Source organism: Apis laboriosa, unplaced genomic scaffold (assembly GCF_014066325.1).
Source record: "Apis laboriosa isolate Shangri-la unplaced genomic scaffold, ASM1406632v1 scaffold34_cov151, whole genome shotgun sequence".
NCBI classification, from domain to species: domain Eukaryota; kingdom Metazoa; phylum Arthropoda; class Insecta; order Hymenoptera; family Apidae; genus Apis; species Apis laboriosa.
Window position 1 is genome coordinate 8,268,466 of NW_025222928.1, and position 27,356 is coordinate 8,295,821.

Genomic DNA, 27,356 nt, shown 5'->3' on the forward strand with positions numbered 1-27,356 from the left:
AAAAAAAAAAAGAAAAAAAAAAAGAAAAGAAAAAGGAAAGTGCGGTGAACCACAGGAAATCGAAATAAAGTTGCCTAATTTGTCGTCCGTCCGTGCACACCAGCTGTTAAGCGCCGGTTTTCGCGTGCACGATGCATCACCGCCATCTCCGTTTCGGCTCGTACATCAGCCGACAAGACGGGGGGGGGGGGTGAATTTAACGCAACGGTAAATAGAACGATAAACAAAAATAAGAACAACGGAGGGAGGGGGAAGGGGAGGCACGGTTAATTTTACTGCCTCCAATTTATTCTGACGACTTTCGTCCCCCTTCCTCCACGCTGGATTTTAACATCTCACCGAAAACCGTATCGCGTATTTTCACTGCCAACGATTTATTCGTCTACATTATCACACCGTTTTTTTTTTTTTTCATTTTTGACCGCTGGAACAGTTGTTTCGTATCGTGAAAACCAGCGTCGTAGTTTTTGGTTTGGTGATTCGCTGATGAAAAGAAGCATGGAAAAACGGCACGAGGAGGAGCAAGAAGAGCTATAATTCGAATATTCAAAGTCGTAAAAATTATTTTCACAAAGTTAAAATAATCATCCAAGACTGGAAGATGAAATACTAATATGTCTAGCTTATTCGTATATATACAATTATAAAATTATGTTTATAAATTAAACCATAGTTACAAATCGTAATATTGATACGTCAAAATATTCTGGATTCTATGCTACGTTAACGCAGCATAAGTACAGATCGTTATATGGATTAGTATATGTGACAAATACCACGGTAGAAACAAGAATACGTATGAAAGTAGGCGTTTCCTTCCTTTCACATTAACCAATCAAACCCCGCGTTCTTTCCGCAAGTCTTCTTTCCACCTCAGTGAACAATATTATTTACTGCTGGAAAAAAGTCTTGCAGGACAGCAAGAGAAGTCCTTCAAATGTTTTGTTGACAATTCTGACACCACAAGCTTATGTTACGTTACAAGTAGTGGAAGAGCTATATGTATTGTAAAAATTATTTTTATTTTCATAAAATTACGTTAGAGTAATCATCCAAGACTGGAAACTGAAATATTTTCGAAACTATCTATGCAGTGTGTCTAGCTTCCTATATAAAATTACACTTATAATAAATTTATATTTATAATATAATTAAACATTTAGAAATTATTTGCTACGGGATGTCCTTGACGATCCTATCCTATAAATTATCCTATAGATATGGGCCTAAACAGTCATTTAACGAAATAACGATAAAAACGATAAAACTGAAAATTATAAAATGAAAGATTGAAAGCAATAAAAAAATTTTCAACTAAAGTTAGGAATATTTATTATATATACAATATGAACGGCTAGATCAAAGAATCCGTTAATCATTAATACAATTCTGCAAAGTTTTGCGAATTAAATTAAATATAGCAATAAAAAAAAAGCAGAAAATTTTTACTTTTCTTGTCTCATGGAACGATGTATTGATGATTTATACGATTTAAATTAAAAATAGAAATTTAAATGCCTTCTAATAAATTTACAAAATATTTCTCAACTACTGAAATATAATCGATCAAATGTTATCGATCAATTCTCAGTTAAAATATTTAGTTTAATTCATAATCTGTTTGGAATATAAAAACAGGATTTAAAATTTTTAATGTAGAATTGTTATGTTATATCGAAACAATTATTCTTTACGCATTTGAAAATTTTGTCCGGTTAATGTATTACACATTATTCGAACCGCTACTGGCGTCCACTCGATTCTCGAGAGTCAAAGGAAATCCCATCCGTGGCGGCCATTGAAAAAATACAGGCGGGACGAGAGTGTGCCGAGTCGGGGAGCAAACAATAGCGTTCGGTCAAGGTAAATAAACCGAAGCCCTCGAACGAGGTCCTCCTCCTCCGCCCCTTGTTTGCGCCCTCGAAAAAGCAAAGAGAGGAGGGGAGGGGGAGGGATGTTGAAAGAGGAAGAAAGTGGAAGAAACTGGAGGAGTAATCCACCAAGGAAACCACCAACTATCCTTTCTTTTTCCTTTTCACCAACTCTTTCTCTCTCTCCTTCCTCACCTGCCCCTTGCCTTTTCCGGCATGGCATTCCTTGCACGTTGTTTCGCTAATTGTGACTCGGTCGCCGCTTTTGTCTCAGACATATTTCTTCACGAGGAACGAGAGGGGAATTTTTGCCTCCTTTTTCAGCCCCTCCTCCCCCCACCCATTTTTCCCTTTGTCTCGGCGAAGGCGCGCGAAATTGGGGACATTTTCCGCGCCACGGCCAACACTCGCGAAATTAAAGTGGCTCCTCTTCTCTTCCTCTTATACCTGTACATCTATTTATCTTTCTCTCCCTTCTGAAAACGCAGCCTCCACGAATGGAAACGTAGCCTCCCTCTCCCCCCCTCGCGGCGGAGATTTATGACGAGGGATGCTAGGCGAAAATACGAATTCTTTTTTTTTTTTTTTTTTTTTTTTTCTCCTTTTTTTTTCGTCCTAGCAGAATCCTTGCAGATAGGGGAGAATAGCAGAGGAACGTTAGAAGGGTAAGGTAGGGAAGAGTGTTTCTGACAATGTTGAACGATCGAATTTATGTTACGAGGATATTTCTTTTTTGGGAGGAGGGGCGGAGGGGGGACTGGATTTCGTAATGTAACCAAGTCACTTTTCACAATTGTATTGTAAAGTGTTTCGAACACTCTGGATATGAAGATAAATAAATTTTGAAGATTCTCTTTAACGAGATCGGATTCTCGATCTTGGATAAGAAGAAAACTTGCGAGGATGATAATGATTAAAAGGGAGAGATCGAGAAAAATTCACTTCAAATCGATTCACGTGACTCGACGAGCAACAATTTGTTCACCATAAAATGAATCGCTTTATTTTTATGTGACCGACAATATTGCCAGTGATATTTTTCTTAAATTCAATAATAACAGCGAAGCGAAGCAAATCAAAAAGAATTTTCGAAATTCGTTTCTTCCTCGAATTTTATCAATTTATCATTCCACGATATTTTATATTTTTCCACAAATACAAATGCAAGCGTTATCCACAACTCTTTTCTTCATTCGCTCGTTCGATAATCAGTAGATTTACAAATTTTGCTCAACGATCCACGGGAGCGGAAATTTCTTTCTTGGATTGATAAAATTAGCTCGACGGATAAACGCCACCTTCCGAACACCGTGGACCGAGTAACGAGCTTCCGGTTTCGAGATTCGAGACGCGATGCTCATCGAGATAGTTAACGAGATGGAAGGAGGAGGAAAAAAGGAGAGAGAGAGAGAGAGAGAGAGAGAGAGAGAGAGAGGGAATACACGGCTGCGCGAATTCGTAATTGTGTTTCCATTGAATTTACCGACGATGAAGTAATTAAGCACCGTTTCTTGCCACCGGAAATGCGATTGCGAAGTCGCCTCCGCTCCCTGCGGTCGAATCACGAGAAATCATATTCCAGTTTTGGAAAATCGGCGGCGTTGTGCTTCCAATGATGAAACGCGTGAAAAATTTCGAAAGGACTCGAATGTATCACGTTTTAATTTGAACGGCTTTAATACACGCTGAATTTCTTAGCTTGAACTTAAAATGATTTCACGCGCGAATCAAACGTATAAAACTTTTGTATTCTAATATTTTGTGTATATTTATTTACATGCAAAGAAAAAGAAAATTTGTCGAATATTATTCGTTTGTTATTCTTATACTACATCTCTATTTTCATCGCTATTTTCCTTCTCTCTATCGTCAATTTTTTAACGAATAGAAATAATTTCGTTATTCAATAAAATTAAACTCATCTTCGCTCGAACTAATTTCATTTTAACGTATTCCATGCTTACAAAACTCGAGAACTTTGAAAGTAATATTTCTATTCCCACTGACCGTCAGACTCGAGCTAACGCCGAAAATGTAATTCGATCCGCGGCCTACTGAGATAAAAGAACCTAACCTAACCATTCGACCAGTATATTATTCCACGCTTCGCAAAGATACACGTAAAGAACTTAGGAATCTATTCTATATGAAGCGATATTTTAAAAGAATCGAACATAAATGAATATTATCGCCGTTCGAATTGCCGCTTTGAATTGAATGATGACTGAGAATGCAAAGAGTTAATTTGATAAAATAGAATTTTTTTTTCACTTACTCATTCTCTCTTTCTCTCTCTTCGTTCTACAGAAATTATCCGTTTGAAATTTATGAAAACAGTATGGGAACCTGGTAAGTCGGGCAATTTCCCCTCGTAATTTTTCCTCTTTACCGAATTAATTAGTCGATCCCTGGTTGCAAGGAGTTGCAACCTTTGTGGAAGTTACGCATGTGCATGGAATAATAAGGATGGAAAAGAAGGTTGAAAAGCGAGGATCGAGCTAATTCCTATCAACGAGGCACGCTTGTAGCCAAAGCAATTTCCGCCAACTTCCCTTTGGAGAAACGCTGCCAGGGCTTCTTAAGTTTCTCCTCTCTCTCTCTCTCTCTCTCTCTTTCCCCTCCCATCCTCTCGCGCTTCCCCAAGCTCCTTGTAATTTCCACGGCAAATTTCGTTTCTCTTCTCTCGTTATCGTCTCGTTTCCGAGCTTTTCGTTTTCCTATATATCCTATATTCCCAATAATAACACGAACGCGTGGATGGAGAGGGGGCGAATTTCGTGAAACTGCTGTCTCGATGCGTAGTCCAGTTGATCCTTAAGTTAATCAGTTAATCATTTCTGTTACAGACACCGCCATCACGGTGATTCTCGTAATCTCATCAGCCATCGGTCGAGCAACGCCAGGTAAAATACTCCTCGTAAAATCGTAATCGAGTTGAACGAAAGGGAATAAAAGAAATTATTAATAATAAAATTAGAGAAATTGGTGTTTGTTTGGATTTCGACTAATACGATTCTTCTGTTTGGAATCTGTTTCTTTTATAGTCGATGACTCTTTATTTAATTAGTAAACTGCGAATCTTTATTGTGTTTATTCAAAATTCGAAAAATGCATAAAAATCTACAGAATGTTTTTAGTTTTGGCTGATACAGAAATTTATTTATTACATCTCCAGCAAATGCATATGCTTTTATTTTCTTTTCTTCAGATAAAATCCTCTTCTAGGTAAAATCGTTATAACTAAGTTGAACAAAAGATGGAAGATGATACGAAAGAAAGGAGAATAAAAGAAATTCTTAATAGATTTTCAAAAATAATTTACGATAAATTCTTGATCTAACTATATTTGCAATGTTTTAATGACTATCTTTATTCAAAATTTGTATATACAAAAATCTACAATTCCAAACTCGGTTAAATACAAAAGCATTTATTACATTTTCTCGATTTTAACATTCCATTAATTAATAATATTAATAATTATTAATAATAATTACCTCGAATCTACGGGATACGAAAATCCCAAACGAAAAAATAACAATCATCGAAATCACGATTCCTTCCGAAAGAATTTCGTTTCTCTCAATGAAGCGACGAAAAGGATGAATTTTCACCACGATGAATTCATTCGATTATCGAGCATCGAGTCGATAATCATGGTGTACAAAAAAGTGTCTTTGATTGTTAAACAAAAAAAAAAAAAGGCATCGTGTCTCCATTTTTCTCTCTTCCGTTTTTTGCAACCGATGACAGGTGCAGAAAAAGGAAAAGAATGGAGGGAATGAAGGAGAGGAGGGCAGGCTACACTTTGCCTGAAACAAAAGGTGATAAAGGGGATGGAATGGGGATCGATATTTCCACCTGGACAAGGGCGAAAAACTTTTGATATTGAGACTAATGGATCGTGGGCCGCTTCTTCGCGGAGGAGAGCCGCCTGCGGAGACTTATCTGCCGGAGGGGGGAGGAGTAGCGGGAGGAGGAGGAAGGGGAGGATATGTGATGGATGTTTCGAATGAACGCGGTTTTTCGCGATCGTCGCGATTCCTTTTTCAAACGCGTTTCGATGAGATGGAATTCTAGTTTTTTTTTTTTTTTTTTTTTTACTCGTCGTGGATGTGTCATTCGTATACGCGTTTGATGTGATGTATTTGTTAAACGAAAGGAGAGTGGGGAGGGGGAATAGGGGGATGAAATAGAATTAAAATTGAAAATAAATATTTGATATTTATCGCGAGGACGAGGGCGGCGCATTCGTTGATGAAAAACACGATACATTTGGTCGATACAGGATGTAATACGCGTGATACGATGGAAAAATCTATTAGGGGTGGGGGGGATTGATTAAATGGAATAGAAACGATCAAGTAAGATGAAAATCAAAAATAAATTTGATAGAAAATACGATGTACACGATACATATTGTACGTCTAACAGTATATTTTTACAATTTCGATTCGAATTCTTTTGTTTTTCTCATCTTTTTCTATTTCGAATGAGTAACGAATGAACGTCAATGAATCTTGTTAATTTTTTGTGATTCTTTTGTACATAATATAGCAGATACCAACAATTGTATAATTATTATATATATATTATATATATACATATATATAAATATATATTAATAGATTAATTATAATTTTTTTTTGTTATCGTATATCCACTATATATAATATAGCAAATATTAATTGTATAATTATTTATACGTACACATATACATAATATTAAATATATATATTTATATATTAATAATTATAATTAATATTATAATTAAATAATTATATAATTAAATAAATACAAATTAATAATTATAATTAAAATATCGATATTTTCTTCTTTTTTTTTTTGTTACCATATATCCACTATATATAATACAACAGATATCAGCAATTGTATAATTATTTATATATACATATTAATATATAATTTTAATTATAATTTTTTTTTGTTATCGTATATCCACTATCATATATATATAATACAGCAATAATTATTTATACATATACATATGTATAAATATATATTAATACATAGTATTAATATATATATTATATATAATATATAATTATATTAATATATAATATATAATTATATATTAATTATATATAATTATATATTATATATTAATTAAAATACCGATATTTTCTTCTTTTTTTTTTTTTTGTTACCGTTAAATGGATCCATCTGTTTCTTACAAATCAATGCGCAATAATATAGATGCCTATTTCATTGTGCGTTGTGGTAACGATCTTTAATCTTCCCTATCCCATATCTGCCGCGCTTATGAGGGGAAAAGCTTTTCCATTCCATATCGAGAAGAGGTATCTCGGGTCCGAGCCAATCTTAACGAGAGCCTCTGGCCAACTTCTTGAACTCGAGAGCCGTGAGTACAGTCGTAATTTAAAAAAAAAAAAAAACGGAAGAGGGAATAAATAGAGGGAGAGGAGGAAGGATCGTGGTCGCAGGCGCGCGTTCCTCCTCCTCCATCTCCTCCTCCTCCTCCATCTCCTCCACCTCCACCTTATCCTTCATCTTCTTCAACTCCTTCTCCTTCTACACCTCCTTCTCTTCCTCCACCTCCTTTTCTTCCTCCACCTCCTCGTCCGTCTCCTCCTCCCCCAACCTGCTCTTCCTCCTCCTCCTCCGCCCTCCTCCTCCATCTCCACCTCCACCTCCTCCACCTCCACCTCATCCTCCATCTCCTCCATCTCCTCCACCTTCACCTCCTTATCCTTCTTCACCTCCTCCTTCTCCATCTCCTTCTCCTTCTCCACCTCCTCTTCCTCCACCTCCTTCTCCACTTCCTCTTCCTCCACCTCCTCCTCTCCCACCTCCTCCTCCACTTCCTCGTCCACCTCCACCTCCTCCTCCTCCTCCACCTCCTCCACCTCCACCTCATCCTTCATCTTCTTCACCTCTTTCTCCTTCTCCACCTCCTTCTCTTTCTCCAGTTCCTCTTGCTCCTCCTCTTCCTCTACCTCCTCGTCCACCTCCTTCTCCATCTTCTCCTCCTCCTCCTCCTCTTCCTCTTTTGATCCGGGGGACAGAACGGGTTAACCAGTGTGGAATTGTAGAGGATAAAGAGCACAGAGAGATTCTTGGAGTGCAATTTGTTTCTTTGCATCCCCGTGCCGCGGCAATTTGGCTTCGAATTAACGGAAATTCTACTGGAAAAAGGAAGGTGGATGAATGGATGGATGGATGGGTGGGTGGATGGGTGAGTGGGTTGGTTGGTTCTCGCAAAGAAAGCCAAGAAGGAGATTGAAAAGTAAGGCAGGATATGGCAAGAATTTTTTACTTTTAGCTTTAATCTTTTGTGATTTTATATATATATATATATATAAGGCATAGGAGAATACTATCTTTTCGATCTCGCTCTTCTTTTGATATTGATCGACTTGTTCGGATTTATTTCTGAGAGAATCTTTCACTTGAAACGTCTTATTGATAATTCATCAGGTATCAAAAAAATTTTCATTCTGTGGAAAATTCGCCAGATCTCTGTTCCTGTTTCTTAGATAGAAAAAGGATACAAGTAAAAGAAAAAAATAGAAGAATTTTCTTTTTAGTATAATTATATTCAGCTGGCTATTTTTAAGAAAAACATTGCTGTTTTTAACAAAATTGTAAAATCTTAGATTTGGAACATTCTGCTGATTATTCATTAGATATCTGATTGCATTCATTGGATCTGTGTTTTCTGGATATAGAAAAAGAATACAAGAAAGAAGAAAATAGAAGAACAGAATTTCCTTTTTAACTTAAATTCAGTTTGTATTAACTTTTGAGAAAATAGTTTATATTATTTTTGAGAAAATACCTGATTATTCATTGGATCTCTGTTCTTATTTTCTAGGTATAGAAAAAGCAAAGAAGAATAAAAGAACAGAGGGTCTTAAAAACGCTGATAATTTTCTTTTTTTAGCAGATTCGTTCGATGATAGTCAACAAGTACAATTCGTACGACACACGTACATCATTTCTTTATTCGGCTTAATTAAAAAATAGTTACGATAACGCGAGCACAATTTAAATCATGCGCCAATTTTTGAAAAGATATTCAGAAGAAAAAAAAGATTCATAGAAAAACGCGATATAATTATCGAACGTAACATCCCAAGAATACAATAACTGTGATCCTTGATTTTGACAAGATTTCAAGGCCATCGAATTATCCCCTTAAATATCACACTACATTCGATACAAAAAAATTAATAGATGAATTCGTAATATTCAATCGAATTAAAATTAAATTACGGATATAATTGATAAGGCGTTAAAATGGAAAGTTTCATATTCACGGAAAATTATTCTCGAAAACTGTGCCGTTGTACGAGATATTAGCATCCCGATCGATATTTTACCGTTTTATAGCTCGAACCTCGTTGAATAATGCACTATCGCATAGCCGCAGTATTTCTTAACTGTCCTCTGAACTCGAGTACACAACACTGCCGTTTAACCCCTTAAAGGGGGAAGAAGGGATGGCTTTTCCAGCCAGAAACTTTCACCTGTCGGATTAAAAATGAACGAGGCTGAATTAGTAGACAAGGTTCAGTGTACATAATTCGTAACGAAATTAACAAATGGAATTAAGAAGATCCTGATGCTCGTCTGGATGAATATATGGAAAAACGAGAATTCGTGATAAAAAATATATAATATCGCACTCTATAATATAATTGTCAATGATCTCTGGATCATTGTAAAAAAGATTTGAGCCTTGTTACGGATTGATTTTTCTTTTCTATCTTAATATTTTTATCGTATCATAACGAATAAATTGTTTTCCTACTAAGAGATGATATCACATAGAAAATGTTTTGTGTAAACAATCGTATAGGATTGAACGCTCAAACCGCACCAATAATAATATTTTACGGATAAAAGTAAGAAAAGAAAATGTATGAGCATAGGTGCGCAAATACTTCACAAAAAAGTATAATAACAAAAGTATGAAATTTAAAATCAATAGACGAATTTATTGTATGTTATAACAATAAGACGACGATATTTAAGAAATCCGCTTCTTTTAACCATGTTTACTATTTGAAATAGTCGAAGATAAAATTCGAAGAGTGATATAAATTCGTTTTCCCCAAGATATCAAGCTTGTATTCGTAACGGCACTTTGAAATGGAAACATAAACTTCTTTTTACTCATATTGGTACATACTTCTTGCTATCGTAATTATCGAAGTTAATTATCAAAACAGAATCTCTTCTCAACAGTGTTATATTTACATTTAAACGCAGAATATATGGACATATTAATAAACGTTTAATTATCAAGAAACGGACAATGTCGAAAACATTTCGCATCGTTTTATTCCAATCTTATTATTCTTATGAAAATATTACGAATTATTGTTCACTGGTGGAAAGAAGTCTCGTGGGAATCTGAGTAGTCGATGCATGAGCGTATGGCACAGAATCTAGAAAATTTTAACATATCGATACGATATAAAATACGTAACTAATTAAACTAATTACGATAGTTTAATTATTAATCCAATTTTGTAATTGTACAACGAATAAGCTGGACGCTGAGGACAGTTTCGAAAATATTTTCACCTTTACCAGTCTCGTATGATTATCCCAATACGTAACTTTGTGAGAATGAAAATAATTTTTAAACGATTTTAAACGTTCGAATTGTACTTCTCTTCTTCTACTCTTTGCCCCTCCCCCTAAGCTATCTTGCTTCTTTCCACCAATGAGCAGCGCGAAATCGCACACGTGACGAAACACGAATACCTTTCTGCCGTTGAAACGAGATACCACGCTGCTACACGTAGCCTCCAAATTAATTTATCGATGGCGACGCATTGAAAAATGCAGGAGCATCCGCTAAATATTTTTCGTTGTCGCGAGAAAGAAAACGTAAACTTCTTTTCGACGCAATAAAGATATTTTACATTTATATAACATTTTTCTATTCGGATGGAGATAACCTGTATAAGATGATATATGCACTTAGAAGCTCGCGAAAAAAAAATAGTGGAAAAATAGTGTTTAAACTTGGCGTTTCCACTCTAAACTGCCCTTCACCCTGCATCCCCTCGCTCTTTTCTACGATGCAAACAGGTTAAGTGCACTCGAACGTGACTTGAATCCCGAAAGGAATTTCGAAAAAATTCGCGAAACGGGTCGCAAAGAGCGAAATAGAAAAATACGAAAGTGAAACATTAATATAAGAAAGAATCGTCGATACACGAATATATATATTAAATGCAAATAAGTTCCTTTCCCTTTTTTTTTACGATTATAATTTTTGACCGAATTCGAATTATACGTAACGTATTACGAATTATTTACCCGTTAGTGGCGCCATCTGAAAGAGCGTTCTTTCGTTTTCAAGAAGAGTCGCGACGAGCGCTCTAAGAGTTTCCAGTCCTACGCAACAATTTCAAGCAATATGGCGTGCGAGAAACGTTTTTTCGCGTCACTTTACTTTTTGCGTTTCAACTTAGGAAATCGGCTGTCGAAGTTATTGAAATGGTTTGTGCGCGGCATTGGGAGAGAACTTTTATCGTATGGAACGTGAAAAAAGTGGTACCAAAGATTTAAAATCGGAAATTTTAATTCGGAAGACGACGATCGTTCAAGTGCATCGAGAAAGTTCGACAGTGAGTTGGAGTCGAATCGCTCGATGAAAATCCGACCCAGATGCGAGAAGAATCGGCAGAAAGATCGAGAGTCACTGGACAAGTGGTACATCGACTGAAACAATTGGTAATAAAATCTTGAATTTGGAAAAAAAAGGAAAAAGAACTTACTTGTACACTTAATATTTATTCGAATCATAAGAATTATATATCGTGACTCGAATATTCGGAATTCGAAGCCAAAGATGGACTAGACCGGCATTCTACGGAGAAGGATGGAGGGAAAAGGTGAAATGGATCCGGAGTTATCTGGTTATATTTCTGTTGGCGGATTTTCGGGAACTGGAAGTTTATGGGATTACTTTTTGAATCGTGAACCAGGAGGTTGGAAACGAGATTTGCGTGACGACGCGGATTATTTCATTTCGCTCCACGACGTAACGAACACTCTCGTTTAAATCTATCGCGGCCCCGGTTGGAGGGATAGGTCTCGCTTTGATATCGTTCTTCGCGAAATTAAATTTCTCTTTCTCTAGGGGAAAATAAAACGGTGTTCGGTTCAAGGCACAAGATAGAAAATATTCGTTTCCCCCTTTTTTTCCCCACTAGTTTAACTTCACTCTCGTGGTTTTCAAGCCGAAAGACAGACACGCCTGACTTTCGGTCGACGCTGATCACTGATGTACTTGTGCTGTCTGGAAATGAAAAAAGTTTGAAGAAAATCTTTGAAATATCCAAAGTTGATAAAATAAACGTTAATAAATAATTCGATTGATAACGAGATAATAAAAGATAGTTGAAAATACTCTTTTTTTCATTCTGCGAGCAGTGTTTGTGTTTAATCGTGTTATCCTGATGAAAGCAAATAATGTTTGAAAGATTAGGAATATGCATGAGTCGAAAATGATATCATGTCAGAAAAATGATAGATTTTGCATATACTTCTTATCACAGTTTTTTAGAAAAAAAATCAGATTTTTAATCGGATCTCTTCTATCATGTGATTTGAAAATCACGATCACGACTCATCGGGGGAAATGTACGAAGCGTAAATCTTATTTTCCGGAAAACCATTCTATCTATCTGGAATTAACCGGAATGAGAAACCGCGGTGATTGCAAACAACTCGATCGAATTAATTACATTGAAACATTAACAAAACTGAAGAGCACACAAAGAAGAGGCCGAATAATGAAAGGGATCGTTACAAAAAAAGTGTAGATGGAAAATCGGATGAAAACGTGAATAGAATAGTTTCGTTGGAAAAAAAAAAAATACGAGTAACAAAGTTACTTCGTTTAATCATTATTCCGGAGGAATTTAACATTTTTTTTTTTTTTTACTATCGTCCATTGTGCCGATTCGTTCGAAAATTTTTATCGAAATCGCGATTCTTCAATAATTCATCCACGACTCGTCGAGGAAAAATTGGAGAAGCACAGTACGAGAAGAGAATCTACAGTTTTGCTTTCGCGAGAGCACGGCCCTCCCGTCCAGCGTGGAATATTTTCGCAACGCGGTATCGTTCGGACTCCATTCGACGTCCATTCTTATGTTAATTTATCGGGCGGACCAACTAATACGCGGCATAATGGGACACGGATTTATTGGCCGCGATTTATCACGATGAAAAGGGAGAAATTGGCGGAGGGATTGCGGGGGTTAGCGTTGCGGAAGAATCGGGTATTTGAATGGGCGAATTCGAAGCGAATGCGGAAAAAAAAAGAAAAAAATAAGAAGAGTTTGGAAAATTATAGAAGAGCGAATGCCGGTGAAAAAAGGATAAAAAAAGATTCGATTATTCTTTCAATCGAAGTGGCAACACGATTATGATTTTGACGAGTGTCTTGCAATGAATAAAATGATTTTAATTTTTCTAATAAACAGATAAAGAGGTGAGGAATCTGTTTACAAATTGATACCGCGCTCTTATTAATTGGAGATTACGAAATCTAAATAAAGAATTGCTGCATGAGAATTAATTTCAATATAGTTTTGAAAAGTTTTGCGAATCAAATATAGTAAAAGTAAAGTGAAAAGTTTCTACTTTTCGTATATCCAATTTTTATCGCGTGGAAAATGTAAAAAATCATTGACAAATCGCTACTTTAAGTTTAAAATTAATTTATAAAATTATCGATAATTATATAACGATTTAAATTAAAAATAGATATATCGAGATATTATATCCGTTATAAAATTTAAATGCCTCTTAATAAATTTATAAAATTCTTTGCCTATACATGTATTTTGTTTAAACGTTTAAAAAGAGGATTTGAAGTTTTAATTTATTAATTATTATACATTACATCGAAACAATTATTTTTCATAAATTTGAAAATCGCTCGTCGGTCGCAAAGGGTTATCTACGTAATATTAATCAAGAAAGGCGCCACTTTCCTCGTTTCGAAATCGAATATCCTCGAGAAGAGCGATGCTTCAGAAACGGCCAAGATTACGACATCGGTTAAAAGTGGCTCGATGCGACGAATTACCGGCGGAGGAGGATTATCCGTCGCGTTATCCAATGTCACTGCTACATTAGGCAGAGCATATCAAAACGAAGCGTCACGTGACATCACTGTCGCTATATTGTATAAGTAGAGGCATTTCGCCAAAGCCAAGCGTCACATTCTGTCACGTGACGTTATATTATAAGTGGCAGCGGGGATAATGCGATGTCACCTATTCAGCGGTGGGCAAAATTTAATGGTTGAAGTTAACAAATAAAGTTACTTCAATAATTTATCGTTCAAGTAATAATTGGAAATAATTGTACCGTCAAATGTTATTCGAGTATTTTAATAAGCGAATACTCGAAGCAATTTTACTCGAAATTTTTAATTTTAATACCCATTTTATAATTATATGTCACATATAATAAATATAATTTTTTGAATCGTCTTATTCCAGAATTTTCGAAACTAACGCAATATATCCATCTCCATCCAATCGTTCACAGTTTGATAAATAAATCCTTTACCAATGATGGGCAAAATTTAATAAATTTTTATTTTAATAATTTATCATTCGAAATATAATAATAATAATTGTAGTTTCAAAAAATAATAAATTATTTGAGCATTTTAATAAGTAATTACTCGAAATAACTTTATTCGAAATTTTTAATTTTAAATTACTTTTTAATGCTCAAAATTTTGTTTTCTTTATACAATTGCAATTGCATTTCTATAATTATATATGATAAACACATTTTTGCATCGTCTTATTCCAGAAATCTCGAAACAAATATCCAATCGTTCACAACTTAATAAATAAACCTTTAGGCAAAATTTAATAATCGAAGTCACGAATAATAATCGTAATGGCAAATGGAAAAGCGAATAAACTCGAGCTCGAGCATTTTAACTCGAAATTCTTAAGTTACTTTCTCAACCTATGGGTTAATGACCAACCTATTCTCCTTTTGCAGGGGAAGAGCCATTTCAGTAGTATCGTACCGCGCTCGTCCGCCGGCTTTGCTTCGAGTCTACGACTTTGCATCGATTACTCGTCGTTTGTTCTTTGATTTCGGGGAAACCGCCGTATCTATGCAAATATAATCGACTCTCGTTTTCCCCCTTTCGTATTTTCGAATTCGAACAAAAATTGCGTTTATCGAATGGAAGAATGGACAATTTTTAAAGAGGAAATTTTCAAGCGTGAAAATTTAAGGTGACGATTCGATAACCTCGAGGAAAGTGGAGAGAAAACGTTCGAAGAATTAAAAGGAATAGCGACGCTTGTTGGTAAAGTTGTGAGAGTGTAGTCCTCGAGGAGAGGGGGGAGCGAGGGGAGAGGTTGGGAACTCGTAGCAAAAAATTTGAGAAGTCGTATCGAGTCGTGCCGTGGAAGTAAGGATCTTATAATGCGCGAGTAATGGAAAGGACGATTGGACTCTCGAAAGAGCAATTTTCTCAATTTTTAAATTTACAAGGAGAAGAAAAGAATTTGGGATCCTCGTAAGGGATTCCTGTTAATCGACCGTGTCACGATTATCGTGAAAATCAAGGATTTATTTATAGCGGCCACTATATTCTGATGCAAATGAAGAAACCGAGTCGAGCGACTCGCCTCGGCTGATAAAGTCATTTTACGTCCAGTTTACAGGCCAGGCCTATGTAGGCCCCACTTGAAATTATCTAGCACGCTCTTCCTGCGGACCGATAAGCCCGCCTACCGACGGAGAAAGAAAGATAGCGGTCGGGCGCTTTCATTAGGATCTTTTCGAAGGAATTACTTCTCGGCCACCGACAAAAGATTTACTTACTTACTTACTTACTTTCTTTCTCTCTTTTATCTTGTTCCTATCCTAGATTGCCAAATTTAAATCAACGTTACTCTGCCCGTTCATCATTCGAGTTGTAAGACTATTAAGAATTTAACTTCTTAATTGCAATTATATATAAACAACCGGTGTTAATTTTAATGTAAACACAGAATACCTTTCTAAATATTTCGATGAACAATTTATAACAATTATTTGTCTCGGAAACCGATAGATATTTTGAATATCGTGGTGATGAATTATTCTAAGAGTATTATTATTTGATTTTGGTAAAATATTTTTTTTTCGTTTTTTTTTTTTATGTTTAGAGCGATTAAAGAGCTGTGTAGAAAATTAATTTTTCCCCGCCGATGTTAATGTGTGCACCTTGAAAATAACTTCGTTGAAAATTAGATATATTTCTCGATGAAAGTTGTCGTATCTGTAATACGCGTTTATTTAACGCGTGTATTCGAGAATACGTTGCACAAAAAGAAGCGTGGGTGTTAAATAGAAAAATATTTTTACATACAGAAAAAAATTTTAAATTCGAATTTTAAAGGTTGAATTTCATATAAAAAAAAAAAAAAGGATAAAGAAAGATTTGCAATCGGGGTGGGGAATAATCAGCGTTTATTCGCAATATCTGTCCGCCTAAATATAGCCTACCTCTCCCCCCCTTGTTTTCCCCGAAATTGTTCGCCCCCCATTCATTTATCAGAGGCGCGTTTTTTCGGTCGAGCAACGCGCGCCGCGCTGGATAATTGTGCGGAATCGCGTAATCCGTTTAAGGGGTGCAATTTTGTCGCGTCGAATTCGAGCTTCTGATTGCGTCTCCCCTCCCCTCTCCCCCCTCCCCCTCCCCCCGTTTTGGATACGCGCCGCGTGTTTATCGAACGATCGGCAACCCGGTCACTCGCGTACTTCGTAAATTACGAGGCTTCGTAATTTCGTATCCTCCCCTCAACGATAACGATCCTGAATAATAATTTTTTATCTTTATTACTTTTATTATTTTCCCATCGACGCGAATTCTCATTTCGATCGATCTCTCTTCTTCGCGAATTAATAAATGGATACGCGTGTCTCTAAAAATGTGCGCGCGCGCGTGCGTTCGTATATTTACGTAAAGAGAAAAATGATGAAATAGAAAGAAAAGGGAAAATAAAAAAAAAAAATGACGAATTGGCGCGAGTTGGAAACGAAGTTGGTGTTGGCGCCCGTTCACCGTTTTCGTGCGTTTATCCCCAATATTTGCATTCTCGTTTATGCCACTTCGCCATGAAAACTGCTTCCCCCTCTCCATTCTACGATGCGTACATTTTCGTTCATTCGGGCTCTCACATAATTTCAACTCAATTTTCGCTTCCTCTTTTTTCTTTCTTTTTTTTTTTTTCACTTATGCTTTTAAATACTGGAAATTATATTCTGCCGGATTCCGCGTAGTTTGAAACGCAACACTTTTTGTAATCGTAAGCGAGACTTTGTTTTATTAAATTCTCCGTCGAGTTGAAATCTTCTTCTAACTTTCGTTCATCGAGTCGATCGAGGGATTGTTCCTGCCACGATTTCATTTTACACGAAATGTATATATATCTTCTTTCTTTCTTCTCATCGCAATGTCACCTTTACCCATTTCCTCCGTGTACAATATGTTTTTATTTCCTCGCTCGCATTAACATCGCTCGTTCACGAACCTTTACAATCCCATCTCTCTCTATTATTTACTTTTATATTCCACTTCTTGGACTCCTGTTTTCTTTCTTTCTCTTTCTTTCTCCAAAGTGACGGTATTCACTTTCTCTTTTCCACTTTCCCGTACTCGACTTCTCCTTTTTCTTCTTTAATCGTTCTCCCCCTCTGCTTCTCCCCACTTCTCCTGCTCTTCCATTTCCACACAGTTGTCGTTGGAAATTACGCGGACGGTGCAATATAAAATACGCGGTTTATCCTTGCCTTGAAAGTTCTATATTGTATGTATATATATATATATACTTTCATACAATTTCTCTCCAGTATCCAATCTTCTCGCATTTCTTTTTTTATCTTTTTTATATTCTTTTTTTACTTTTTTCCCTTTTTTCTTTTTCTGTTTTGTTTCTTGTTTTTTTATTCAATTACAATTAATGGCAATTGAATTATTGGATGAAACGCGAGAAGGAGATGATGGTGATAATGTTATCGCGGCTTATTGGAATCCCTGTTCCACCGTTATCTGTCCGTTTCATTTCGATTACGATCGTTAATATATAGTATTATCGAATTTCCAGTATTTGATATTTCGACTTTATGGCTTCTCATTGCAACGTTGCAACGTAGATAAAAAATGCACGAAAGTATACTCGAAACAAATTTAAATTTAATAAATTTAAAGATAGCGAGAACTTTTTTTTTTTTACAACTTCGAACGAACGAATCGACGAAAGAGTAAATTTCGACGATATGAAATAATTTCGTTGCACTACACGAAGTTTCCAATTTTAGAATAAACGACAATCGACTGTTGTAAACTCTACTTAACCTATATTTTGATGTTGTCCTCTTATATTTCCCTCGTGCAATAAGTTCCTCTTTGTTTTTTGAGAAGTGAACGAATTTAGAATATTATTTCTGTACGAGTTTAAGCTGACCATTCAATGGTGGTTTCAAAAATTCAGGTCTAAAAATGAGAATTTTGAAAATGAGGCTCGAAATAGACTAAAATCCGTATTAAACAGAGATAAATTGGAAAAGGGAAATGAAAAGTGTGCTTAAAAGCTCAAAACAATACAAGTCCTATTTTTGAATAGAATTATAACCTGCGACGACGATGGCTGATGAAAATCCTGAACAAATGAAATGAAAGGGAATAATTCATTGTTGTGAAATCGATTAAGAAACCTACGATAAACACCGTTCTATTCGCTAGATATTTCAACCGATCATCGCTCGTTTCGCCATTTGCAATTATTTTTAAAAAGTAAAGATATTCGATATTGGAAAAGCTGCAATCTCGGCGTTCGAAGAATTTCTTCGCCAAATTTGAAAAATGACAATTTCACAATTTAATAATATAAATAATGTTTTTAAATTTACTTTTATATAGAAGAAAGTTGCGATTTTTATTGTTTTACTCGAACGATGATTGCGAGTTGGGGACGCGTAGGTGCGAGGAGTCGTTTATCATGGAAATTCCTCGTATTCATTAGTTTGTTGGCGTTTGAAGGCGAATACGCGATGCGAGAATGAATAACGAGTTATTTTTAAATCGGAGGATGGCCGTGTTCTACGGTCAGTGGTTCTGAAGCGAGGAAAGACGAAAGAAATATGATGAAAATTACCAAGACGCGTAAGATTTTTGTGCGAGAGCTTTATGTTTCGGTTAGATTGAAAGTTTTAATTAATATATATATATATATACAAAAAGAGCCGCAGATTTTCAATCTGAACGAAAGATTTTAATTAATATCGATAATATTAATATTAATAAGATATTAAATTAATATTAATAATATCGATCAAATAAATAAATACTTTAGTTTAATTAAAATTTAATAAAGAGGATCGATACGCGATTACTTTTTCTTTTCTTTCAAGAATTTCATAATTTTACAAAGTTTTCGAAACCTTATTATTCCATTCTTCTTTTAATTATTTATTTTTGTAAATAATTTACCGATAATTCGTAATATAATTAAAATCCCGTATAATCGATGCTTCCTGGAATATTTCCCGGAATTTCTAATTCCATCGAGAGATATCGGGTTAAATAATTCATTCGCCACGTTCCGCGAGAAAGACACGACGATCTGCCTATTAAAAAATGCAACGAGCATTTCGTGCAACATTCGTGCATTCTTTACAATATTTTTCTTGATATATATTTCCCCGAGCCGTCCATCAAAATTCACCTTTTCTTTTTTTTCTTTTACTGAATTTTATTTCCCCCTCCTCCCCCCCCCCTCTCTCTCATCGATTTCCCGCAGGTCGCGTCGTTGCAAACCGTTCGACCTAAGAACAATTACGATTGTGTTATTCGAATACTCTCGACTTTTCACAACTCTGTCGGTAAACGATTCGCAACGATTCGAAATTCGAGCGAAAAAGAATTCCACAGAATTCGCTCTATATGAATAAAATTTACATCTATGAAATATTTGAAGGAGAAGGAAAAAACATGAAAGAATCCAAGTTCCAGTTTCCAGTAATTAAAATTCAAATGGCAACGTAATCGCATCACGGTTAATAACACGCGTGTTATTATTGTGGAAAAAAAAAAAAAAAGAAAGGAAAGAAAGATCGACGAAAGCTTTCGAGAATATAATAATAATAATAATATCCGCTCGCTTGAAAATCGTTTCCAACTCATGTTCACCCACGGACGCGAGTGGAAAAAAGAAACGTGAAGGAGAGGGGAGGAGGGAATATAATGAATTTCACATGCGAGAGATCAAAGTGTTCCAAGGTCGTTCTTGCGTTGAAAATCGAGAGATCAAGAGAGAGAGAGAGAGAGAGAGAGAGAGAGGACAAAGACTCGGGCCGCGCAAATTACACGGAACAATCGGAACGGAACGCGTCATAGATAAACGACGTGAAGATTCAAACGACATTTTCTTCTTTCCAACTCTTCTTTTCCCGCCCCACTTTTTCTTTGCCCACCTCCTAATCCCTGTCCAGGATCGCTTTGAAACGACTGATCAAGAATTCAAGGGGTGGGCGGAATTTGGAAAGCCAACTCTCCTCTTCCCGCCCTTATTCTTCAACGGTCCTTTCTTTTAACCGTCGCGTTCGAATGGGTTCGCACCACTCACTGGTTCGATGCGGCAATTCGAATGGCGACAATATTTACTCACGTTCGATTCTTTTAAAATATCGCTTCATATGGAATAGATTCCTAAGCTCTTTAATCTTGCGAAGCGTAGAATAGTATACTGTCGAATAGTTAGATTCTTTTATCTCAAATTAGACCGCGGATCGAATTACATTTTCGTCGTTGGTCCGAGTTTAACGATCAGTGACAATAGAAATATTATTTTCAAAGTTTTTTAGTTTCGTAAGTGTGGAATACGGCGATGAAATTAGTTCGAGCAAGGATGAGTTTGATTTTTCGTTATTGAATAACGAAATTATTTCTATTTATTAATATATTATATATATATTTATTTATTTATTTAATAACTAATATTATTGTTATTATATTGTATTATTATTATTTTATATACTATTTATTAATATATACTTTTTTTCTTCAGGTAAAGATACACACGTTCGTAAAGATACACAAAATATCAGAACAAAAGTTTTATACGTTGGTTCGCACGAAGAAATTTTAAGTTAGCTAAGAAATTCAGCGAACGGGTGGGGGAAATCACGTGGAGTCGTTGGTTCGGTCGAGCGAAGAAGGCCTAGAACGCAAAGGTTAATCGAAATAAGAGTGCAGAGCAAGTGGAATCTGGTACGCATCTCTCTCTCTCTCTCTCTCTCTCTTTCTCTCTCTCTTTCTTTCTCTTTTTCCTTTTCCTCGTTATCGTGATCATTGATTCGTTGAAAGAAGCCGGTTCGAGGTTAAGGATCGTTCGATTGTTCCACGACTTCCCGTCTTAATATCGTTCGATGGAAAATGTGTTCCTTTTCATTAGAGATCCTTGTTTTGCAAGGATTCGTGATTGGAGAGGAAGAAAACGAGGGAAAGAGCGCTCTCTCCGCAAAAGCTAGCTAACTAGCATTACGTCTTTTAATCGAGACGAGACATTTGATATTTGCCAAAGATCGGAGATATTAAATTGGATTGTTTATTTATGCATCGGGATAATATTTCTTTCGATCATTTGATGGCGATATTTGATATTTTCTGTTGCGCACAGGTGATTAGCTACAATGTACAACCCGTACAATGGTCTCACATCTTTTAAGTGGAACATCGATATTTGCTAAAGAGCGTTGAATAAACGTGGAATAAATTTTTTTCACATCTCTCGCGATTCCTATCGTTCTAATTTTTTTCCCCTAGAATAAATACACGATATCTTATCTATTTATATATATAATTTAGGCACATAGGTTATTTCAAATTTTTTCCTCTGTTATTATTAGACAATGAAATCGAATTCGCGTGTAATTTTTTTAAAAAAAAAACAGCGACAATTTTTCGTCATCATTCGAAAAACGCAATTGATCGTATAAACGATTGTTACAATTGTTATCATTGACTCGTTTTTGATTATTTATCAAATGGACAATGGAATCCTTAAAAACTATCGAAAAAAAAAAAGAATCAACAATTTTATCATCGTTCGAAAATTGATACAAACGATTATTGATTCGTTCTTGATTATTTATCATTGGATAATGGAATCTTTAAAAACTATCGAAAAAAAAAACGAACCAACAATTTTATCATCATTTGAAAATTTTCTCTTCGATGGAATGAAATCTTTAAAAACTATTAAAAAAAAAAAAACGAATCAACAATTTTGTCATCATTTGAAAATTTTCTCTTCGATAGAATGGAATCCTTAAAAACTATCTAAAGAAAGAAAAACGAACCAATAATTTTCATCATTCGAATCCTTAAAAATTATCGAAAGAAAAAAGAAAACAAATCAACAATTTTATCATCATTCGAAAATTGACACATTGCTTTCGATTATTATTTATAAATTTTCTCCTTGATGGAATGGAATCCTTAAAAACCAACTCGAAAGAAATATGTAATATTTCAATTCCCTTCGAAGAAAGAAAGAAAAAAGAAAAAACGAATAACAATTCCCTGGAATGACAGGAGTGATCGTTCAGAAACCTAATTCGTCCCATCGAATCGGAACGTATTTATTAACGGTATCGGGCCGCGCGATATGGGATCGTTGGAAACATCGTAATAACCGTGGCGCGTAATGACGTAATCGTGGCGCGATACAGTTGGCGGCCACGTCACTCGCATTATCCCCGATTAATTTACACGGCCGCCGTATTACAAGTGGCGCGCGGCTACGATGGTTTATGGCGCTCGCGGTGCGGCATTCTCTCACGACACGTGAGTATCGTGGTTACGGGTTATCGATCCCCCACGATCATCGATCGCGTATCGCGGATTTTTCGCATTTTCAAAAACTTTTTTTCCAGCTTGAAAACAGTGATTTTGTTTTTTGTGCCGCGTTGTGTGGACTCGAAAAAATCCCTCGTCTTCGCGAGAAATGACGAGTCGTGCAACCGGTGGAGGATTAAATCGATGGAGGAATAAATAAATGGGGAAGAATTTTTGAAACGTTGAAGAGAAATCTATTAAAGGTAATAAGGGAATAAAATGAATATTGATCGAAATTTTTAATTCATTATAGGTAAACGAAGAATTTGATTTCAATTTTGATTATAAATTGATTTGATCAATTATCAATCGTAAAGATATTGGAATTTTGTATATTAATTTAGCTTTATGAATATCGGGAATATTAGGATCATCGATGAGTTTAATTATTCGAATAGAATTGATCAAATTTACAATACAATTGTAACCAGACGTGCATTTTCAATAATTTTCTTTTACAGTTATACCATTTCTAATTAACTTGATTTGAAAAATTGATTAATTCCTTTAAATATTATGATCTCCAGATATATTCCATTTCCACAAAATGTAAGTAATATTAGATTTCGATTACTACCTTCCTCACTGATATTATTATTATTAAAAAATTTATTTTATCCAAGAACTGTTCATCTTCTCACTATTGATTTTGCAATTTTTTTCTCTTCATATATCGAAAATTTTATTTAGATTATTAGATTCATTAAGTAGCAACTTAATCACAATAACGAAAAACTTTTTCATTTAAATTATGATCGTGATTAAATTTTTTTCTCCCCTTTCCATCAATTTTATTTTTCTTCTTCTCGTTCGAATATTTATCAGAAAGATTAAAACGATCGTTCCAGATCGGAAGGCTCGTTTAATCCCCTATTTATTTTTCGATACGGTTGATTTCATGTTAAAATGCACGCGTGTTAAAAAAAGGTTGAAAGGAGGCGAGTAAGGAGAGAAGAGGAAGAGAAGAAGAAGAAGAAGAAAAAGAAGAAGAAGAAGAAGAAGAAGAAGAGTCGCACAAAGTTAGGGAAGAATGAAGTATGGAGGGTAAAGGAACGTTTCCCCAACGTCGTTAATCATTCGAGATATGGATTATAGTGTTGCGGACCACCGATGTCCTCCAGGATATCACATCCTCGGATCAGATAACGTTTTACGTTTAATAATACGTGAATTTTAAAAGAAAGAAAAAGTAAAAGGAAAAAAAAAAAAGTAAAAAGTAAAAGGAAAGGATCATCAATAATAACAATATTTATTATCGCTTCTAAATAAATTTTAACGCTCTCTTATTTTATGAAAATTTCTTTTTTTTTTCATGAAAATTAGTCGAACGAAGAATTGAACGTGGTTGAAAAGCATTTTACTTTTTTTTTCAGCGGAAAAACGGAAGGATATTTGCGGTCAGTTTGAACCTTCGTTCGATCGTTGTGGATTATTAATTAAATTCTTAGAATCGTTGTCCTGATGGACGTTCATTTCCGGTCCAATTACGGAGATCTCCTGTCAGATCGAAGCGAGAGCCACGTATCTCCGGGATTTGTCGAGCTTGAATCGTAGAGAAAATTGCGAATAATATATCAAGGATATCCGGAATAGCAACGTGGAATATTTTTCGTCGAATATTTTCTTTGTTTCTTTTTTTTTTTTTTTTAATTTATCACTGTGCTCTCTCTTTCCTCTTTCTTTTTTTAATTTTTATTTTTAACTTATTTGCACGAACGAATCGCGTAGTAAGTAAGTAAAAATTCATTTGTTCGAAATTTAAAAGACGCATAAAAGATTCCAGTTCGACTATTTCGACACGGTATCTCTTTCTCTTTCCTCTCCTCTTTTTGTCAATTATTTTCACGACGCAAGTATCGTTGCTCGAAACTACACGGTGGCGTGGAGGCACTATAGACGGTAATGGTGGCACTAATGGCCAATGGGAAGGCGATAATGGCCGGAATCGGAGAATAATAATGACGGAAATTAGAGGAGTAATGGTAACGAGTGAACGAATGTCTCGAAACTTTTAAAGTTTCGTTAAAAAGAAAAAGGGAAAAACTTCGTTTAATCCTTTCCATATCTCTCGAATTTTTTCACTTATATTTTCCAAGAGTCTTGTCAAAAATCTTCGAACGAAGGAGAAAGAGATGGCATAATTAAAAATACAAAATAAAATATTTATTGCGAGATATAAAATATTTTGTTAACACTAAACGTTTAAAACCTTCAGGACTCTTGTGTCGAGTATAGCTCGACACATTACATTTCTTATACCAACTCCAATGACGAGTTAGACTCGACATTATACTTGTGTCGAGTATAGCTCGATACATTACATTTCTTATACCAACTGCAATGACGAGCTAGACTCGACATTATACAACACAGTTTCTAAAATAATTTAAAGTATTTTTTTTTTTCAAATACTTTATAATACTTTATACAATATTTTATCGACATTCTCTTTTTAGATCTTTTTTGTAAATGAATTAAGCTGTTGTTGCTAATATAAAAAAAAATTAAAAGAATGTAAAGAGTTAATACGTCATTATTATTATCGAAGTATATTAGAGTAATTGGTAAACAACTCGAAACATTTTTCGAAATAATTTCAAAGTCGAGAATAACGCGATAAATATAGAAATAATCTGAACGAGAAAAACTGGAGAAAAATAACGAAGGACGAAACAAGTAAAAATAGCGAAAAGTACATTATTAACGTGCGTGCATAAATAATGAATATCTCTCCAAGTGTAATGAAAGAAGCGTATCAGGAAAATGAAAAAACGAAATGTAAAAAAAGATCGGTCTAAAGGAAGAAGGAAAAAACGAATTCGCGTGAAATGTTAATTAACTCGAAAGTTGAACCTCGTCGATTTATATCCATTCCATTCCATTTGATATTGCAAGCTTAAAAAAAAAAAAAAAAAAAATCGAGAGTTTTTTTGGTCGACCCAAAGAAGCGGGGTAGTAGGTCTGCGGAAATGTTTAATCCGTGTAAAGGGTTGCCAGATGGGATCGGTGATCACCCCTAGGAGGGTTAATCAATTTATCCTGGACCCGACGAAGCACGGGAGAAGATACGGCGAAGAAGGGTAGCGGCGGGGGTTAAATCTAATTTTGAAGGGAGAGGGCTGACGCGCAGAAGGAAGAAGAAGGGGGGAAAAAAAAAAAGAAAAAAGAAGGAAGAGACCCCCTCCTCGAGTTTCGAGGGTACTAATGCAGTTAGCGGGTTCTTGATACTTCTTTAACCCCTGAAATACATTGGTAAATGTTTGAACAACGCGTTCAAGGGAAACATCGCGTTAAGAGCGATTAAATCGATCGAGTCGTCTACGTGTTTGTATTATTAATCCGTTTCGATAACGCGACAGTGCGTATATATTTATTGTGTGTATATATATATATATATATATATATATATATATATTCGAGCGTAAAAATTCAGATTTTCCAAACCGATGAATATTTAATTCCCTGTCATCGAACGTTTATTTAAAAAAAAAAAGGAAGGGGGAAGGGAGGAGAAATCGAATCAATATTTCGTAAATGCGTTACACCTGTTACAATCGATTAAAATTCGTTTCGCATTGAACGTCCATTTTTCTTTTTTTTTTTTTTTTTTTAAAAATGTTTCAAAAACGTATCACGTTGCAAAACTTCCCTTCCCCGATGAAAAATCAACGATATACCCATTACAAACAAAAGTTTCTAGTAGGGAAAAGTTCATATTGGAAAGAAAGAAGGAAAGAAAGAAAGAAAGATAAATAGATGAATAAATAAAAAATAAAAAAAAAATATATCCCCGTTAGGAGGATATATTCATCATCTCGCGAAACAAGACGAGAGAGAGAGAGAGAGAGAGAGGAAAATATTTACAATTTTTGCCTGCGTTTCTTGCATCGTTGGCTGAGCATCGATCCGTCCGAGTGGATCGGTTCACGGGCGGGCAACGGAAACGGCAACAGATTCGAATTTCGCGAGCAAGGGTGAACACAGTGTCACCAACGCTAGGGGAGAATCGATTCGACGCGAGTCCTTTCCACGTTTCGACACGGCTGATTACGTTTTCCATCCCGCTCCGTCAAGTTGCACGGTTTAATACGAATTTGATCGACGTCGTTGTCCGATTACGAACGAGGGGGGGAGGGAAAAAAACATGGATTCGATCGAGGCAAAAAACGCGTTCCACCGCGTTTCGGACATGATTCCTCTTTCGATTCCTCTTTTCTTTTTTTTTCTGCCCCGCTCGTCGTTTTCTTCCATTCCGTTTTTATTTTCTATTCTCCTTTCTTTTCTTTCTTTCTTGACGCAACGTTTTCGCGTTTCAGATCTCCTTCTAATCTCTATTTATTTTATTCTATTTTGTTATTATTATTGTTGTTGTTGTTATTGATGAAAGATTTTTGCTTTTAAAATTTTCTGTGATTTACAATTATTGATATTGATTGGTTTCTTTAAGTTAAATAAAAGATATTTGACATTGATTAATTGCATCGTACATATATATCAATTAATTTCGCAAATATACTTAAAAGATATAGGAAAACTTGTACTTAATT

The 27,356-nt window shown here is 35.3% G+C and overlaps 1 protein-coding gene across 3 annotated transcripts in view; it reads left to right on the forward strand.

Annotated features, from left to right (window-relative positions):
* The window catches only part of LOC122715127 (prolyl 4-hydroxylase subunit alpha-1), a 321,169-nt gene that overhangs the window by 166,464 nt on the left and 127,349 nt on the right, over positions 1–27,356 (forward strand). For all 3 annotated transcript variants that reach the window (XM_043937050.1, XM_043937052.1, XM_043937049.1), the window contains one exon: positions 4,718–4,774. The gene's annotated coding sequence lies outside the window, so the exon portion shown is untranslated. The remainder of the gene's footprint in view (positions 1–4,717; positions 4,775–27,356) is intronic.